Source organism: Zalophus californianus, chromosome 15 (assembly GCF_009762305.2).
Source record: "Zalophus californianus isolate mZalCal1 chromosome 15, mZalCal1.pri.v2, whole genome shotgun sequence".
Lineage (NCBI taxonomy): Eukaryota > Metazoa > Chordata > Mammalia > Carnivora > Otariidae > Zalophus > Zalophus californianus.
In genome coordinates, this window is record NC_045609.1 from 88,125,342 (window position 1) to 88,146,062 (window position 20,721).

Sequence of the window (20,721 nt, forward strand, 5' to 3'; positions counted from 1 at the left end):
GCTAATGTAAAAGTATTTTATTTATGTTTTAACAATCTGGTCATGTAGTTTTGGCTTATAAGCTATCAGCTTATAAATGATTCAGTTGGAATTTGAAATTTAAATAACATTACCATTTATAATAGCATCAAAATATGAAATATTTAGGAATAAATTAGGCCAAAGATATGCAAGACCTGTGTACTGAACACTACAACACATCACTGAGAAAAACCGAAGAAAATCTAAATAAATGGAGAGATATACCATGTTCAAGGGTCAGAGGACTCACTACTATTTAGATGTCACTTTTCCCCACATTGATGTAGATACCAGTTGAAATCTGAGTAGACCTTTTTTTGGTGGAAGTTGACAAACTGGTTCTAAAATTTAGACATATAAAGGACTTTGATTAGCCAAAGTGACGGCTTACACTGTCTGATTAAGACTTATCTGTAATCGTCCAGACAGAGTAGCACTGACGTAAGCCCACGTACACAGACCAGGGGCCAGAGTGGAGAGCCCAGGAGTAGGCCCCTCACTGGGTTTGACAGGTGCCGGGCAGCCTGGGGTGTGTGTGGGGGGCGAGCTTTTCACAAGTGGAACTATGACAATTAGATGGCCGCATGCAAAAAAGTCAGCCCTTATTCCACAGCTTATGAAAACTTAATTCTAAACAGATGATAGACCTAGTGTGAGAGTTAAAACTATAAACTCCTATAAGAACACATGGTAGAAAATCTTAGTGACCTCAGCTTTGCTAAAGATTCCTTAAAAATGACACAAAAACCACAAACTATTATGAAAGAAAAGTTAATCTGTTGCAATTCATCAGAATGAAAAAACATGTTCTTCAAAAGACACAAAACCAGGCAGTTCACAGCCAGAGAGAAAATGTTTGCAAATTATATCTGACAAAGGAGTTTTATCTGGAATACTACATATAAAGAACTCTTACAACTTAGTACTAGCCAGACAAACAACTGAATTTTTGAAAGATCTGAACAGACGCTTTACCGCGTAAGATATGGAAAGTGCAAACAGGCACATGAAAAGGTCCGCAACACCGTTAGTTATTAGAGCAAGGCAGCGGAAGGCCGGGTTGTTCGTCGCAGGTCACAAACTCACGGACCGTATGCAGTGCTGGGGAGGCTGTGGAAGACCTGGGGCCTCGGCTGGGGCTGGGGGGGAAATGTGGGTCCCAGCCACATGGGAAAACTGCAGCAGTTCCTTAGTTAAAATACACCGACCATGTGACCCGGCCCGTCCGCTCCCGGGAGTCTGCATGAGAGAAATGAAGGAACCTGTCCAGCAAGGACGAGTGTACCCGTGTGCTAAGGGCGTCTTGACCGAGAACACCCACCCGTAGGCCAGTGGACAAGCTGCCATCCTGCTCAGCAGTCAGGAATGGGCTGAATAGCACAGGGATCGTTCTGCAGGATTCCACTGACACGATGGTCTTGAAAAAGCAAACTAATCTGTACAAAGGTCAGTGGTTTCTGGGGACAGGGACTCCAGGAGCCATGGACGTGTTGGTGCCCCTGACCGTGGTGACAGCCTCCCGGGTGTGTGGACCCGGCAGACCTCATCTGTGCGCACACGGACGACCTATGCCGTTTCGTGAACGCCAGCCGTGCACCGATAACACAACAAAATCTGACCATGCGGTGGATGGCCGGGTGGCCGGACGTCAGAGGGTTTAACTGAAAAGGGAAATGTCTGCATCACAAGCTGACTTCACATAAAAGCTACGGGCAGGTGCTCCTCATGTCTTACGGTTAAGGAAACAGAACATTCCAGGAGAAGCAGCAGCAGAGGGTGAATCACCGTCTGGTTCATATACACGCTGTGAAGATACTATCAATATGAAATTGAAAAGGTGTTCTTGAGGTTAAATAAAGCCGTAATGACTGTGAATGGAAGGGTGACATCAGTCCACTTCTCCTGGGTACTTGAGGCAGGTGCAGTCTTCCAGCTCACAGCTGGCCATCAGCTCACAGATGTGCCGTGTGCCGGTTACAGACACACATTGCTTCCTGTCTAGAGTGAGCTAGACCCCTGGCTCTCCGTGGAGCCCCTTCCTCCGTCCCACCCACTCCTGCGTTGTGCCGTCTTGTTCTGTGTCTGTCCGCCCTTCCTAACCATGAATTTTGGGCCTGGGGGGTGCGCCATGTGCTGCAGGTGTCCCTCATGGCCCCGCCGGGCACACGGTGTGCCTCTCTGCGGGCCAGATTCCTGCGTTCGTGCGTCCCGGTCTGAGTGCGTGGTCCCAGCTGTGGCCTTGCCCCCGCCCCGTGTGTCTGGGCGCCACACCTCCTGGCCAGCAGTCTTGCTCTGCTGGTCCTGAGAGCGGCTCTCCTTAGGGTACCCGAAGCAGAGTGGCGCCGGCCGGTGGGTCCAGCGTCGTGTGTAGCAGGGTGTCTGTGAGAGCACCCCCCACGTCTAGGATCTAGACTCATGGCTGGGCTGGGTGCTCAGGGTTACGGGTGGCCCACTCTGTTCAGAGGGCAGTCACGTGTGGGCCTGTGTGCACCCACAGCCACCTGCAGTGGCCTTCTCCCTGTGAGCAGAGGGCACGGGGTCTGCTTGGGGGCAGGGTGTGGGAAGGGACAGGGAAGAAGCGCCCGTGGGGGGGGTGCGGCACCCACACAGGCTGGTCACACAGCTGCCCTGGCCTCGTCCGTCCTCAGCATCCTGGGCTGCCCCCTCTTTTGAAATGCCTGCACATGCTGGGTGTCACAGCAGGACTGCACGTGATTCCCTGATGAAGGGCCTCCGAGTGGCTGGGCAGTCCCTTGTCCTTTTCCCAGAGCCCTGCCTGGGTCAGATCTGAGCGGGTGGCCAGTGTGTCTGGCTCCCCGCGGGGCCCAGGCAGCATGAGCCTGAGGGTCCCCGCCTGTGCGAGCAGCCCCTTCCTCCGTGTGTGTCTGACTTTCCCCGGTGGGAATCCGGAGCAGGCGCCTCGTGGCCGGCAGATCCATCAGGCGCAGACAGGCGTGATCGAGGGCCGTGTCACACGCAGCCCAGGAAACAAATACGCCGCTCAAAATGTATTGGTGAACAAACTGAAAAATTGTAAAGCTCTTAAGGACTTTCCTGCTTGTTAGCATTTTTTGACAGAAAATCAGTGAAGCAGTGAACATAACAAAATAGTCACGGGTGATTCACAGTCTGGCTTGTTGTCCCGCTCACTTGGCCTCGAGCGACGTTTCACTCCGGGAGCCTCAGAGCAGCTTCCTCTCCGGCAGGTCCGTGGGCTCCTTGGTGCCCTTGCCTCTGCTTGCACCGGCCGTGGCCTCCCTGCAGGTCCGTGTTCACTGCCCCAGCAGGGCCGAGAGCAACATCCTGCACACGGGTTTTCCCAGAAGCCCAGAGTGCACAAGGTCGCGCTCTGGAGGAGTCTCAGGGCCCAGGGAGGAGAAAGGGGCTTGACCGTCCTGCGCTCCGAGGCGGGCAGGACTCTGCCCTGCAGCACCTGGCGAGGCCTTCCCAGGGGGTGGCGCCGATGCGTTATGCTCAGGCTGATGGAGGTCCGGACCAGCCCTCTGGGTTGACAGTTCAGGGCGGGGTTGGCGGGGCGCCAGTCGCTGTTCCGTCCTGAGGGGGGAGAGAAGCAGGTTTTCCTGAGAGGGGTTGCGGGCGTCTCATGCCTGGCTGCTCACACATAACTGCATTTGGCCCCTGATGGCTGGTGTCCTCGGCACTGGGTCCTGGGAGGTGGTGGCCCCTGGCGGCGTTGTCGGCCTGTCTGCTGGTCCCAATGGGGAATCCTGCTGCCCACATGTGCAAACACGCGGTGGCCACGGGTTTCCCATCAGCAGGGAATGTGCCCGGCAGGTGATCTGTTCGGATCGCATCCTTTTTGGATTTATTAGACTTGCTCCTGTCCACACTGTGGTGCTTCCTATTTGCTGTGTTAACAGATGTGTTGGCGCGAGGGTCCTGCGTCCTCTGCCATGGGGTTGGTGCTGCTCAAGGGCCCAGCAGCCCAGGTGCCAAGTGTCTGCCCGCAGCTCCACCAGGTGGCAGCCGCCAGCACCCCAGGGCCACGCAGCCGCCTGTGGATCCCCACGATGGGCCCGTTGAGCACCAGGCCCCTCAGCTGGGCTTAGCCATGATGCAGTGTTCCTTGTGGATTTTCCAGTGTTTTCAAAAAAGGCTGACAAAGCAGACCCGGTTTCCTGTCACCTGGGACACATCCTCCCGAATAGCTCACATCTTGAGGTGACATGCACCTCTAGAACACAGGAAAACTGCCTCTGAGATGCATAAAAATACCCTTTGTAAAAGTCAGGTTATTCCACATTTCTCCCTCTATTTTGTATCTGTAACCTTTCTGGAGAAGATCTGATTTTTAATTATTACAAAGAAAAGCAGCGTTGAGATTTGAGGTTTCTTGCATTGTGTGTAATTGTTTTCCTCGTTGGAAAGGAAGAATGTCATAACCATGTTATTCCCTTACCACATTTGCCTTAAAATCAAATCATCGTCTGCTTGATTTTTGTTCACTGTTCTCTTCCATGTTGTGATTAGTTGTTTATGCATCATTAATTCTTACCTAGTGTCTTGTCTGTGAACGTGGGAAATCGTTTATACTCGGGGTGTTTGTGTCTCCAGTGCCCAGAGGAGTAGTCGGCCCCCGCGATCTGCAGGCACCTCTGCTGGCAGGGCCTCCAGTGCATGGACGTGGCTACATACGGGAGGCGGGTAGCGGATAAGGCCTTTTCCATGTGCATGTGAGGAGGTGCAGTCTTGCCAACCGCACGCCACCCTCCCCTGCAGGAGACATGAAGTCTGAACAAGTGAAGCACCCAAAACAAGTCAGTAGAAGGCGGGTAGGCAGAGCTCCAGCCCTTGGGAAGGCTGTCCTGCTCCCTCTGCAGGGACTCGAGTCTCCGGTGGTCCGAGAAAACCCTGAAGGGTTGGCCGCACAGCGCTGAAACATCTTTCAAACGGGAATTGTTACACTTTGCTCTTCATCTTGAAATTAATGTTGGGTTGTCAATTTTTATTGCTCATCTAATGGATGAGGTCCTGCCGTTGCAGCTGTCCCTTGGGTCTGCGACTGTCCACAGCACGTGCCCCGCTGCAGAGGCTCAGGTGGAGAAGTGCCTGGGCTGGAGCACTGGTCCCACAGCCTGGCAGCCCCGTGTCCTGGCACCAGCGCCTCGGGTGAAGGGTCCAGGCAATCCATAGATGACTAGATTTCGTCTTCTTTCTCTTCATCCCCACCCAGCCCCGTGGCTCGGAACACAAATGCGGGTTCAGCTTTCCCAGCTGGGTCCAGACCTGCCAGTGCTGGGCGAGGCCGAGATTTTGTTGGGTGGTGGAGCTTTCTGTGTGTTTTATGAGACCTGGTGATATAATGATGTGACCGTGTGCGTCTCTGGCTCATGATGGCACGCGTTTCCACGGTGAGCCATGGTGGCTGAGCCACAGCCCCTCTTGGGTTAGAGCTGGTCTATTTAATGAATGTTGGCTGTTCTTCCAGCCACCATAATTATTTAAAGGGTTTTCGAAAGAGAGAAAACAAATCGAATCAGACCATAACTATTGTACTCCTTCCGGAGCTGAGTGTATTTTTAGAAATGTGGGCCTCATTTAGAGTCTCCCCGTTTTCATGTGTTATCCCAGTAACTGAGTTTGTAGCTGGAATTAAATTTATCAAATTGCGTTATCCTCTTTAGAAATTGGATAGGTGCCCTGGCAGGGCGAGGCAGAAGGTAATCCGCTTTGCTAAAGCCTCCAGTGGCCCCACGCAGCGGGAGCGAGGAGGCACAGCGGTCTTCCTGTCACCGTGGACACCATGTAATTTCTCCTCAATCCCTTGTGCAAATAATGACATTTGAATCGAGCATTAACAGGCTTAATTACTTTAAAATTGTCATTTTAATTTACACTGATATAGTATTGATCACACAAGCAGAGATTAAGCTGTTCAGCGGAGCGGATGATGGGGAATTAAACATTAAGGGTCCTCGAGGGGCCGAGTGCCGCCCAGCGAGAGCCGGAAGAGGGATGGCATTTCTCGGTAATGAACTGGCGGCATGCGGGGACATGAATCTCGGGCTCTTGGAAAAGGGGAAATAATGGGGTTTGGGAAGCATCCGCAGGTTATTCATTCGCTGCCATGCACCAATTCTCCAGTGATTCATCCGCCTTACCAACATTTATTTATCCAGCAAATTCCGAGCATTGACCTTTTTGCTAAGTACATTGAACAGAAGTTTGAGTGCAGATTTTTCAGGTGTAACTTTTGTAAGTATTTGTTATTTTTCCTTATTTCTAGGTAATATCAAACAAAATTATTCAGTTTTTCTAAGGCACTGGCGTTGGTGGGCCCTTTGGGGTGGCTGTGCACTGGGAGCGGGAGGTGGGGGGGCCGGGCCACGCCTCACTTCACTCTTGGAAAATTCCAAAGGCAAATCCCAGGCTTATGTGTGGCCGGGCCCTTCTTTAAACAGAGTGACACGGGAACTTTTATTTCCGCTTCTCTTGAGCTGCCCTTCAGCTTCTCCTGCCAACACCGGGCAGAGCCTGCCCCATGAGTGTGCCCAGGCCGTGGGTGGGGCCTGTGGGCACATGCTTCTGGCTCCTGTCACAGCACATTGGATCTTTTCGCCTCAAACCGTCTTACTCTGTGGGGCCGACATAATAAAAACATAGGTGATTGATTTTATCGCCCAGTAGGGAATGATGAAATTCTTGATCACTGTCCATAATGGCTTTATTTTAAACGGCGGCTGGAGATTTAATTATAATGCGATCGGGAAAATGAAAACATGCTGGTGTTTCTCCTCGAGTGAAACGTGGATCTGTACGTAGAGTCTTCGGAGGACCTGCCATTTCTCCTCCTGAGACGTCAAAGCGTGGTGTCCATTTGACTCATTGTTCAGTAGCTCCACGGTCCTTGTTCCTGCGATATTCCTGTTCTCCTTTGAAAACAGCTGTGCTCGGATGCAGCCCCACCAACACTCACTGGGCACCTGCTCTTTGCTTGGATCGTTCTGCAAACCTGACCATGATCTCCCTGGGTGACAGCCAGGGAGCCTGAGATGCAGGATGGCCCGGAGTACGTGGTCCTGGGCGAGCGGGAGAGTGGGCACCATGCTCCCGAGGCGCTCCCGTCTGCTGCCCTTAAAGGTTCACGTGCGGGGAAACAGACCTCCATTTTTTCTTAACCTTGTCCTTTTAGACCTGCTGGCACATGTTCACAGAGGATGAGAGGGAGCCTCAGTGACCTCTGTTTTATAAAGTAGAAATAGCGATTCCCACGGAGGACACTCCTGGGGACAGATGGCCATGCTCGGTCCGGCTCAGCCTTTTCCTTGGAAGCAGGGCGACAGTGACAGCCGGCTGCTCTCAGATGCTGGTGGGCTGTGGGCAGAGTGTTGTGGCTGTGACAGGAAATCGATGAGCGTGAGGTGTGCGGCCCGGCCCATTGGCCGGCACCTGGAGTTCCCAGGCAGGAGTGTGGGCCTTGAGCACTCGAGACGATCAGGACAGGGAAGTTAGGGTCCTGAGTCTCTGGCCTGGACTTCTAGAGCAGCCTTGTGTAGCCTCCTCCCCCTGCCACGAGTGGGCGTGCTGTGCACAGTGCTGTTTCCTCAGTCACCTGGGCCTGGCTCTCTGTGCCTGCCCTGTGCCTGGTCAGGCGTGGTTCCCAACGTGGCCAGCGGCATGCTGCGGACCACACGTGGCTCCAGTCACACTGCGCACACGTGGCCGGTTTCCACGCAGGAAGGTCTGCCGTCCGTGTCTCTGAGCACTGTGCCCTGCTTCCTGTCCGCACAGCCAGGTGCTTGTTCTCTTGCGCCCGTTTCTGTCCCAGCGGTGCCTGCCGCCCCTGCAGCCTCTCCGGCCCTGACCGCTGAGCCCTGCTGGGTCTCTGGACCTGCATCGGCAAATGCCCAGGCTCTCGAATCCTTCCTGGAGAAGCCCTCCTCTCCGATCTGTCTCTGCCAGCCCTGGGCCACGGGGCCCCCGTGTCCCCTGCTGGCCTGCCCCGTGCGTCAGACTCGCCCAGCGTGTACCAGGCCCTCCTGGCCGGCTGTCATTCCCGCCAGCACAGCTCAGTGACCCTGGACCGCCGGACGCTGTGGGTCTGTGGTCACTGAGGAGGCCCATGCAGGCAGTGGTGTGGGACTCACATCCCACTGGCCTTGTAGACGGTTCCAGCAGGTGTGTGCCCAGCTGTTGGTTTTTCCTGGTGCAGAGTCTCCCCACAACAGACGCATATGCCAGCATGTCCCTGTTTTTGTGGAGGAGACCCTGGATGCCGCAGCTGCCGTCAGTCTGACTGTCCTGGGGAAACCCGGGTCTCTCCCTTTCTGTTTCAGGGAAGTGATGCAGCTCTTTCTGTGGTCAGGCTGCAGTGCCCGCGACGGGGGGGCACGCAGGGGCCAGGCTGGGCGCCACTGCTCCGTGCGTGGGCTTTGTCCACAGGCGTAATTCATGTCAAGGCCATTAGTGGGGGAGAGCTTTTCCTGTAAGGGCCTCCGTGATTTGGCCTCAGAAGAGACGGAGGGAGACGAGGCCTGTCTTTGGGATTGTGGGAAGTCTGAGTGGCCAGCTCGCCGCCCCGTGGCGTGAAGTGTGAGGTGCACTGGATCTGGCTCCTTCACCTGCCTCTTCCTGGTGGGACCGCGGGGGCGCAGGGTGGCAGGTGCTCACTTAGGGCTCTTGGCGTGCCGTGGCCTCCACCTGGTCGGGGGACGGGCGTCAGACTCACCCAGCGAGGGGACTGAGCGGTGTTTGAGCAGTGAGGCTTCAGCCTCTCTGCCGTGAGGGCAGAAAGCCTCCCGTGGCTGGCATGCCCGTCCCGACTGTGCCTTTCCCTCTAGGGTCAGCCTGGGAACGTTTGAAGCCGTCCTCACCTCGTGTAGCATGCTAAGGGCACCGGGGTAAGAGGAAACAGTCCAGGCATCACCTAACGGGAACGATCGTTACCATCGAACTGTTAGAGCCCCGTCCTGGGTGCTCTGAGTGACCCTGGGAAGCACGATTATCTTCCCATGTCACATGTGCGGTGGCCCCATGACTGACGGAGGCCCCCAGACCACGAAGAGACCATCGCCGGGGGGGAGCCCCATGCTGCGGCCCCAGGACCTGCTCACCCAGGAGGGAACTCAGTGGAAGAAGGTGGGGTGACCGTCAGGGCCACGTATGTCGACGTAGAGGGCGATCAGGTAAATGCTGGGTTTTAACACTTAAGAAAGGTGTTCTGAGAGCGATGGACCCTAATCCGGGGAGGGGACACAGCAGGAGAGCTATGTGTTCGAGTGGTTTCTCTGACAGACGCTGGGTTCTTTTATCCCTCGTGACCTTCATGTACAAAGAATTGGGTAGTTAGCCCCATTTTACAGAAGGGTGAACTAAGCCTCTACTGACACATGAACCGCACATGAGCTAGAAGGAAACACTACAACAAGCCGTGGAGACGAAAGGTTGGGGGAGTAAGGCCTAATGCACGTGAGGTTGGAGCCCAAGGACGAAGCTGAGAGATGAACCAGAACTCTTGTTTGTTTTAAGAAGTCATTTTTGATGAGATAATAAATGACAATTTTCCAATGTGTGAAAGACCTCAACACACAGATTCAAGAGTCCTGATGAGCCGGAGAGATGAGAGTAACTCTGAGCACGACCAGAGACGCGCAGGATGTTTACAAGCTGTGATGGGGAAGGAGGTGCAGCACCGAGAAAGACAGCAGTTAGACGACAGACACAGTGGCCCCTGGGGCCGTGGACTTCTGGTCCAGCGGACATGCCTGCCGGGAATTGGGGCCGTGCGCGTGTGGGTTCAAACGGAGCCATAAAGGATGTGTTGCCCGCAGACCCACACAGGAGGCGGTGAGTCCTGGAGGACGTTCTTCATGCAGACAGAGAAGCGTCCAGGCTTGCAGGACGGAGGCCAGAGCAGTGGTGGGGAGACAGAGACCCACGTGAGTGCGGGGCACATGGAAGGGAGGGGGTCGGCACTTGGCCGGCACTGTGCCAGTCCCCGCCAGTCCACGTTCCCAGGGCTTCGTGACGTGGAAAACAGTAAAAATGACGAGGTCTGCGAGGCTTGAAGTCTCGGTCCGGTGGGAAGGCGCACCCTTTGCAGAACGCAGCTGTTCAGCATTTCTTTGCAACAGGGACTGAGTTAAATTATTTGGAACAGAAGTAGATGGCATTCGCAATATAATTAAAATTTAAAAATCAATTAAGTCTTTCAGTAGCATTTTATATGCCCCAAGCTTCCCTAATGGCAGAAGGTATTTTGTAAACAGCTTGTGTTTGACTCTTAAAATGCATTTGACTTTAATTATCCTCTATCCGTAATGCACATAACTGATTTCTCCAGAACGCTTGTAAGGGTAAATTGTAATTGAAAAGCTAATGATTTTTGGAAGAGAAAAGATAAAAGTCAGAGCTGCTTTGATTATGATGCAAATGCGCCACATAATTTAATTGGCATAAAAGTTTATTGATTTATATTTCTAATCACTTAGACATGAAAAAAATGACTTAATAAATTTTGTAATTAAAGCTGGTTATTTTAAGACTGATGTTTTTCTTTGCTCGTTATTGAAACTTTCAGTTTGCAAAATACATATTATCAAAAAGTGTACCTATATTGCAAACAAACTCATTCTGAGAGAGAAATAGAGAGGTGAGTGAATTAAAATGTGCCCTGGGGTGTTCGCTGCCATCGCGGGGATGGCTCACGGTGGCGGCTCCGTCACGCACGCGGACTTCTCTGCCTGCCTCCCTTCCCCCCTAATAAGACCGCAGGAGGAATTGACTGCCTTTTCCTGCCTGTTGTGGGGCATTAGCTCGTGAAACCTGTTCCATTGGGAGAGTCAGTAGGATTTCCCTTTTGGAAAGGAAAGTCTGAGTGTGCTGAGCCTGTAGGAGCCTGGCCTGACAGTGTCGTCGGAGCACTCTTCGCGCATCCGAAGCAGGCGGCACGTCCCCACCACCACGGCCCATCGGGTGCAGGCGGCAGGGAGGAGAGGCAGGACGTGGGCTTTTCCACATCTCCTGCAGCCTCCAGCCGCTCTCCGGCACCTCTACCTTCCCGGGACGCTGCCGCTCCCACGGCTCAGGGGTGGGGCTGCCCGTCTCTCACGTGTGAGGAGCCTCGAGAGCCAGAATTTCTTACGTGTTTACTGTTCAATATGGCTGCACACATCACCTCTGACCTCTGAGTGTGGAGGCGGGGGGTCGGTCCCCGTGCTCCCTCCTCCACTCTCCCCTCCGAGAGACCACCTGCCCCTGGTCCCCACACTGACCACTCTGTGCCACACCGTGTCCCACTGACCACCCCATGTCCCCCCCGATCCCTGGGTCCCCAGTGACCACCCCATGTCCCCCCCGATCCCTGGGTCCCCAGTGACCACCCCATGTCCCCCCCGATCCCTGGGTCCCCAGTGACCACCTCATGTCCCCCCCGATCCCTGGGTCCCCAGTGACCACCCCATGTCCCCACAACTTCTCTTTGTCCTCACTGACCCCGACTTGGCAGTCTCTGTGTTGACTCTTTCACCTGCTCCCAGTCCCTCCCTAATGGTGGTCCTGGGTCCATTTGTCAGCCCCATCCTTTGCTCTGGCTCTAGTCCCTCCTGGGCAAGCTCAGCATCTGTGGCATCGACTGTCCACATGTCATGCACCCCCATTTCCATCTGCTCCCCAACCTCTGTCCTGGACTGCAGACCCGGGTGTCCAGCTGTCTTCTGATGTCTGCTGTGGAGTCTTGCAGCCATTGCAAGCTGGACACCTCTGCAGAGACCCCGTCTCAGGCGCCCACCCTGCCCCAGCTCCCTGGCAGAACCCCTGGCCTTGACCTGGGGTGCCTCCCCATGCTCACACCACTGTTCCAGGGCTTCCTGGGGACAGAGCCTCTGTGGTCAGAAGCTGGCCCTTTGTGTGAAGCACCGTCACTGTCCCCCACGCTTCAGGCCGTTCACTCCTCGGGACCTTTCAGTCGCCCAAGATCGCACGGCAGAGAAGGTGCCAGTAACCGTCCGCTCAGGGACTGGGTGCCTGAGTGGACGCCTGAGTCCACTCAAGGGCCGCTCCCTTGCCTCCCAAGTCAGCTGCCCTGCCAGGTGTCCCTTGCATGCAGGGCTCTGGCATTACCCTCGCTGTGCCTCCTGTGCCCTCACCCTGCGCCCCTCCAGGCAGCCCGTCGGCAAGGCCAGCTCCGAAGGCTGTCTCGTTACATTGCACTAGCTCCTCGCTGTGGTCATAGGAAATGCTAACAGGCGTATTAATCTGGGGGGATTTATCGTAGCCACACGAGATATTAACAGCGTGGAGCGTTTAGCCTCCTGTCAGGATGACTTGTGCTCCGCCTGGCCCCTTGCTGGACGGACTAATTGGGGACACTCCCGGCAGGGGCTGTGACAGGGCTCAGCACCCCAGTGCTCAGCATGCCAGCTCCCATGGTGCAAGCTTTATAAAACGCTCTTTAATTCAGGAGCAGAATATCGTTACCTCTGTAAGTAGATGAACACAATGGACAACCAATTTAATTAACTTCTAATGCTGGCTGTTGGACGGCAGACAAGATGAAATTATCCGTGCATCTCTCGAGCAGGCAGCCGGCCTGGAGAGGGGCTTGTGGTGAGGGTCAGATGGGGGGACACCTTTGTGCCGTCATTTCATGTTTAGCCCCAGGAGCTGAAATTGGAAAGTCAGGACTTTCTACGTAAGTCAGCTCTCATTTGAGAGGGTTACAAAGTCAGCTCTCATTTCAGAGGGTTACAAAGCCGCTTTGAGAGAAGGCAGCACTCGTGACAGTGACGTGCTGAGTGCAGCCGTTCCCCCGTGCTGCCCTCCTGGGTGAGGCTGGGGGACGTGGGTAGTGATGTCCCTCACCCAATTAGAGCGGCTGTTCGCCAGTTTATTATACAGGAAGAGATCAGTGAAGCTGTACGTTGATTTAAACAAAAGCTTTGTTTCATTTATTATTGTTTAATCTAATGAATGTTATAGTATAGCTTTGCCTTGATTTATTACTCAGTCTGTTAAGTTGTTCTAAAACCAGGAGCATGGGCTTGCTCGTGAAAGAGCTATTCACCTTATTGATAAAAAGTGTGATTTTTTGCAGCCTTGCTCAGCTTCTTGGAGGCTGTGGAAGTGATGTGTTAGGTTGTCCTTTGAAACCAGGGTAAACAGTCCTGTGTGTTGGGTCTTGAACTGCTCAGCAGTCAGTCCTGCAGGTGCAGCTCTGCATCCCTGTCCTTAACTAGGCATTGTTGGGTTGCTGGTGTGCGCCAGGCGTTGAGCTGGGGACTCGGGTGACGAGAACACCAACCAGGAGCTTCCCACCCCTCCTGGGAAGGAAACAAGCAAGCAGCCAGAACGAGCAGCCCTGCGACAGGGTGGGGCTGTGCTGGGGCCACCAGGGCTCTGCTTGAGCAGTCAGGGAGGGCTGCTCAGAGGAGGCAGCCTTTCCATGGAGACCTGCAGTGGTAGGGGGTCGTGTGAAAAGCTGAAATGGGGAAGGCAAAGCAGGTAAAGGCCCTGACGATGGCAGAACTCAGCCTTTTCTGTCCCTGAGTGCCGGTGTGGCTGGGGCTGGGTGAACTGGGGTGGGGCCTGGAAACGCACAGGAGTTGGCCCGGGGGGGACCACGTGGGAGTCCACCCCAGACCCCGAGGCCGGCCTTTGAGGGAGGCCCAGTGCTGTGCATGTGGGGGCCGCACGCTGGAAGATGGGGAGGGGTGAGGCCCCCACAAAGGGGGGGGGGGAAAAGGCTCACGGGGACCCCAGGCAGACGCCATGTGCTGTCCCCTGGGGGGGGAGGACGGGTGCCCAGCGGGGCGGCCACTAGTGCTGAAACCTGGAGCTAAAGGAGGGGCCGAGGGCAGCGGTCCCTGCCGCTGAGAATGCAGGGGTCGTGAAAAGTACTCTCTGCATGTGTGAGTGGAGCGCTACTGAAGACTGGGCAGAGAATCACGTCCCTGGGGTGCCGAGAACAGAGACAAGGTTGGAAACTAAAACTGCTACACACAGTATCAGGAACAGACTCTAACAACATATGAAAACATGCATCCTGCGCCTGCCAGGTGGATGCCAAGAATGCAAGGAAAATCTCTGAAAGTGATTCACCACTTAGACCAGAAACGCCCTGTGCTCATCTCTCACTGCGCCCTGGCCAGCGCTTCTCTCTTGGCCGAGGCACCATGTGGCACCATGCCCCAGGGCTCAGCCCTCAGAGGAGACGCCCTCCCTCAGCATTCCACCGTTGCTGGTACCGACCTTCACCGACGGCTAAAATGTCCCTTCCCACTCCGACGTTGACCCTGAACCTCAGACCCACCAGCCTTCTGCCTGTGGGGCGTCCCCATGTGGACACGCCACACGCACATCTGTGGGGCAGTTTCATACTGGTTACTGGTTTCCCACCAGATCCCACTCCTCTTGGAAAAACCGCCCGCTCCAGTTTCTTTCACCAAGCCTTGGGTCATCTTTGACCTCACTGTTTTTACTTTTACCCTACTTCATGTTGATCAGAAGGTCGAGGTTCAGGCACATCCGTGGCTGCCCCCCCACATGCCGTGTTCTCAGAACCAGGCTCTATCGTTCCGCATGGAACCAGAACACCGGGCCTGCAACAAGACAGAACAAACAAGAAGGAGAGAAAAGGTAAAGACTGTGAAGAAGAAACAAACCTGAACAAATAGTCCTTTCTCACAAATCATCAGAGAGAATCCGTGATTGTTGGAATGGAAAGGAAACTGAGCAATGTTGCTGAATAAAAGATTAATATACAACAGCTAAAGGCATTCCTGTTCACCAGCAGCAAATGGTTCTAAGCCAAGGGTAGTTTCAAAAATTACATTTTCTAAAAGCAACAGAAACTGAAAGGTAACTAAGGGTAAATGTAACTAAAGATCTTCAAGACTTTTACAGAGAAAATTATGAAACTTTATTAGAAGATATTTTAAAAGATCTCAAATATATGGTTAAAGATGTATCATGTTTATGGGAAGGAAAGCTGAATATCCTAAAAATGTCCCCTCCGCCTCCAGGCTCTGTCATCCAAACCCCAGCAGGATGTTGTGGGTGTAATCCAGCAGCTATTCTGAAGTTTCATATGGAAATATAAAGGGCCCCAAATAACAAAAGTACTTGTGAGGAAAAATAAAATGAGGCACTTCATTAGTAAATATCAAGAATTATTGTAAAGCTAAAATAGGAAAAAATTGTTACTAGAAATAGATCAATTGGGCAGAATCAAGACTCATGAACAGACCCCCACATCGGTGCACAGATGGAATATGAGAGTGACAGTGACAATCATGGAGAGACCAGTCAGTTTCCACAGAGAATGAGATAACGCTGGATTCTACCTTGTGCCACACCCACTAACAAGTCTCTGTTACCCTAAAATCTTAAATGGGTAAAACACAATCTTACTGCTTTTACGAGAATATAGAGACTGTCACTGTGGAGTCAAATTAAGGAACTATTTCCAAATAAGACATAAAGGCTTAAACCATAAAGGAATATATTGATTAATAATTAATTTGACTATTTTTTTTTTGAGGGAGAGTAGGGGGAGGGGCATAGGGAGAGGAAGAGAGAACCTCAAGCAGGCTCCACACTCAGCACAGAGCCCAGGGCGGGGCTTGATCTCATGACCCAGAGATCGTGACATGAGCCAAAATTAAGAGTCGGATGCTGAACTGACTTGAGCCACCCAGGAGCCCTGATTAATTTGACTACTTTAAAAATAAAAACTTTTCATTTAATGAAAGATGCCATAAAAAGATAAGCTAAAGAGGGAGAAATTCTTTGTAATGCAAGTAATAGATGAAGAGAATATCAAATTATATTTAAAAAATTAAAGATCTTGTAAAATGAGAAAAAGAGAAATAGAAGATATGAATAAGGAGTTCACAGGAGAAATCTTAATTGTCAATAGTCTTAAAAAAGCAATGCTCAACTATGATGGTATAATGAAAATGCAAATCAAAACAACAGTGACGTGCGATGTGTGTCATTTCACGACCCCCCTGGCTAAGACCACAGTCTGCTGACACCAGGTTTTGGCCAGAGCTGTGGAGCAGCAGGCCCTGCCCGAAATGCCGGTGAGGTCTGGGTCGTCAGGCAAGCTGATGACACCTGCACTGAAGGTGCACAGACACTGTGACCCAGAAGCTCAGTCTCGTACGTATGCACGCACGTTTAATACATACGTGCACCTTGTGTGTCCATGCAAGCATGTTCACCGTAGCATCAGTTGTAATAGTGAAAATATTAGAGACAGGCTTCACCTCCAGTAGAGAATGGATAAAAATTGCAGGGTTTTTGTATATTAGATTGTTACGGAGCATTAAAAGTGAGCTAAAGTTACATGTCTCAGTATGTAGCATCTCTAAAACAGAACTTTGAATGGAAAAAAAAAACCCAAGTTCCTGAGGAGGGAGCCGGTAAGGGGGTATTGATGAAGCTGAGAGCCCTGAGCCTCGGACCTTGATCGCCACCGTTCAAGATGGCGGCCGCCTGTGGGGAGAGGCCAGTGGCGCAGGGCACGGCCGACTCCTCTCAGGTCCCTGTGTCCCCGCTGTGCCTGTGTGCCCCCGCCCCACCCCCACCCCAGGCCACCGCTGCTCTGAATTTTCTGTTTATGATTTTATTCCTTTTTTGGTATAATCTTATCACATTTTTTTTTATTTCAGCTCCTTTTGATTAGGTTTTTGTTACCTTGGCCCTGTGAAGTTTTAGGAACTTCCTCTTTCTCAGCCTTGTGAAGTCCATCTAATTTGGGGTGTGATTTATTTTCCATGCTGTACGTGCAGCATCGTAGGAGTATTTCAGATTTTATTGACCGACCTCCGCGTGGTGAAGCGTTAGTTCGTCAGTGTGTCTAGAAGTGCGGCTGCTCTTCTAGGGTCTGCACTGGGCGGGGGCATGCGGGCCAGGGTCCCGGCACAGCAGAGCTTGGGAAGTCCTACCTGCCATGAAGGGCGGCTGCACTTCTAGAGGTGCACACACCTCCCGAGGGCTCCAGCGTCTCGGAGGGTGAGTGCCACGTGTCCCCTGACTGTGAACATGGGACGTTGTAGGACACGCCCGTCTCCCCGTCACATGTGTCCTCCGAGCTCAGGGGTCGCTGCAGATCTGGACGAGGGGACAGTGTCCAGAGAGTGGACTCGCAGCCAACTGCCTGTCCCGGTGCATGACTCGGGGGCTGCGCAAGTGAAGCCTCTCTGACATCTAAGCCTTGAGCTCAGACAGGGGCGTGTTTGCAGCTTCCCTCCTTACCGGCAGCTTCTCCTGCTCAGTGCTCACCACGTACTCATGGGTGAGGCTCCCACCATCACACCCGCGTCCTCCACACTGTCTGCCCACGTGGGACAGAGTGGGCCAAGAGCCAGGGGCTTCATCACACTCTCTAGCCATCATTCATTCAAGTCTGTTAGTTCTAACTTAGAACAGCTAAGGTTCTCTGATTTGTTGCAAACTTGAAGATTATTAACAATATCTCATGAAATTCTTTTTCCTGTTCTTAGATCCACTAATTTTTTTTAAAGATTTTATTTATTTATTTGAGAGAGAGAGAGAGCGTGTGCACAAGCAGGGGGAGCGGCAGAGGGAGAGGGAGAAGCAGACTCCCCGCTGAGCAGGGAGCCCGATGCGGGACTCGATCCCAGGACCCCAGGATCATGACCTGAACCGAGGGCAGACGTTGAACTGACTGAGCCACCCAGGCGCCCCCATTTATTTTATTTTTAAAAAATAACAAGCAGAAGACACTTTTTAGAGACAGCACAGTGAACCATCTTGGGGGAGCAGGGACTCACTGAGGCCTGTGTGGCGTTTGTGAAGTGCAGCCGCCCTTCATGGCAGGTAGGACTTCCCAAGCTCTGCTGTGCCGGGACCCTGGCCCGCATGCCCCCGCCTAGTGCAGACCCCGCAGCTGGCTTCCTGGGCCCGCCGCACCCCCACCACCAGCCCTGTCCCCTGGGAGAGGCGGCCCTGGGTCCGGTCCTGGTGACTGCTGGAGGGGCTGTCAGGAGGTGGCCACTGACACTGATGAGGACGTGGGGCACCCGCTACACCCTCTACCCCTTGGGGTCACACTCGAGATGCTGTTCCGTGGTGTCTGCAGAAGAATGTGTCCCCAAGAGCATCTCACTGCTGTCGCTCTGACTTGAGCCTTAGGAATGTCCTTTGTTTTGTGGAAAAGTGAGCCGGATGCAGCAGGCCTGCAGGTTAATGATATGTACTTTGGCTGCTAACCTAATTGCAGGGATGATAAATTACTGGCCCTCTGATTTGTTTGCAAATAAAAACTGATGGAGCCCTTTCTAATGAGTCGCTTTGTGTTCTTTCCTGGTTGGCTTCTGCCCAGGCCCAGGTCACCCCCAGCCCAGTGTGGGCAGCTCCACAGGAGAAGTGGGAGCACTTGACAAATGCACGTCTTCCCTGGGGCTGTGTAGGGGTGGTCTGCTCCTGTCATCACCCTGAGTCGGCTGTGTTTGGGGGGTGGGGGGCTTCCTGGCATCTGAGTTCAACTCCAGAAAGCAAATGAGTGACCAGGTGCATCACCTTAGCAGAGTCCAGTTGAGCTGAGAACTGGTTTTATAGCATTTGCACCCCAAGCCAGCTGCTGAGCCGTGGGGCGGGAGGGTAGGTTTCATCCACCATGGGCAGCGGTTCATGCACACGCCCAGGTGGATGGCAACCGGGAGTGCCGGGCCATAGCCTGTCTCAGAGACAGGTCACTTGCCGTGTTCCGTCGAACACGGGAGCTGGGGTCTCCGTTCCTGGTCCACCCCCATCCCGCACAGCAGAGCCCCGGGGGCTCGGCTCTCTGGGGGAAACGCTGGCTCCCCACCCCCACCCCGCACCATCCGGCTGCGCCTTGCGGCCAGCCCCATGCGGGGGCGGATCCAAGGCTCCCACCTTGCGTTTGCTGTTCTGGCAAAAGTACAGCATCGACTGGATTGCATCTCACTAATGGAGAATTAATTGCCACCCTTGACAGTTAGGTTTATAAATATGTAAAAAGTATTTTAATTGTTTTTAGTAAAACAGGCAAGCAGTCAATATTCTCAGACGTGACGAGCACAGTGCTGACAGGTGCTGTGGTCAGAAGGCCCGGTGAGCATGGGGCTCCTGTCCGCAGGCCTGGGTGCGCTTCTGTGTGGATGTTGCCATGTCCTGTGACAGATGCGTGCCCTAAACCGTATTGATAGAGCAGGTTAAACATTGAAAAAGTTAGCTTGAACTTTGACTTTAAATATTCATTAGAGCTAATTATGGATTTTCTGACTCCATGAATTACAGTTTCTGTGCCTGCATTGGCAATTTGTTTTCCATTTATTTATTGTAAACTTCATAATATTGTATTGCTTTATCACGTTCAACAAGGCAGTAGTAAAGGTTTGCCACAACATTTATTTACTGACACTTTCTCGGAGTGCCCTTTCCACTTGAATCAGAGGCTCATGTCCACGGAATAGCCGCTGCTGGAGCTCTGTCTCCCCAGGTCCCTTGTGGGGGTGGCCAGGTTCAGCAAAAGAATAAAATATATATATATAGACACATACATATCTATATCTGTATGTAGATGAATACACATTCAGTGTGTGTGCACATGTAAATGTACCTGCACGTGCACACACATACTCAGAGACACAGACACAGACACACACACATGTGCACGCATGTACGCATGGATATTCATATATACATCTACACGGTATATACATACGCACATACACAGACACACGCATGTGCGTGCATGTACACATGGATATTCATATGTATATCTACACGGTATATGCATAGACACAGACACCCACGCATGTGTACGCATATACACATGGATATTCATATATACATCTACACGGTATATACATACACACGTACACAGACACACACATCGGCACGCACGTACACATGGATATTCATATGTATATCTACACAGTATATACACACAGACGCGCATGTGCACGCATGTACACATGGATGTTCATGTGTATATCTACACGGTATATACATACACAGACACAGGCACGCATGTGCACACATGTACACATGGATATTCATGTGTATATCTACACGGTATATATATATACACACGTACACAGACACAGACACACGCATGTGCACGCATGTGCACGCACGTACACATGGATATCCGTGTGTGTATCTATATGATATATACATACACACATACACAGACACACATGTGCACGCATGTACACATGGATATTCGTATGTATATCCACACGGTATATACATACGTACACAGACACATGCATGTACACAGACACGTACAGAGATATACACACATGCACACACATATATGGATATTACAGGCACATGAATACATGTGCACAAGTTTACATACATACACACATGCATACGTACATACGCACACATATACACTGACACACATACAGATATATACACACATGCGCACACACACATTACACCCGCTCACACAGGAATACACATATCCATATATATGTGTGCACAGGCACATAAAAAACACCAAGTTTGAATTTCAGATAAACAGCAGGTAACTTTAGTGTCAGGTGTCCCAGGCAACCCTCCTCTGGTGGTCACCCCCCCCCGTCTGGCCTCTGCAGTTTTGCCTTTCCTGAGTGGACCCCAGTGCCCAGAACCGCCAGCCCATGGATGGGGCAGGGGCCTGGTGGCTCTGTGGGCAGTGGTGTTGCAGCCCCATGTGGAGTGCAGCTGCTCGGGGGCCCCGGTTATCGGGTGCAGCAC

General features: G+C 52.5%; 1 protein-coding gene across 5 annotated transcripts in view; it reads left to right on the forward strand.

Annotated features, from left to right (window-relative positions):
• The window catches only part of INPP5A (inositol polyphosphate-5-phosphatase A), a 174,174-nt gene that overhangs the window by 89,614 nt on the left and 63,839 nt on the right, over positions 1–20,721 (forward strand). The window lies entirely within an intron of this gene.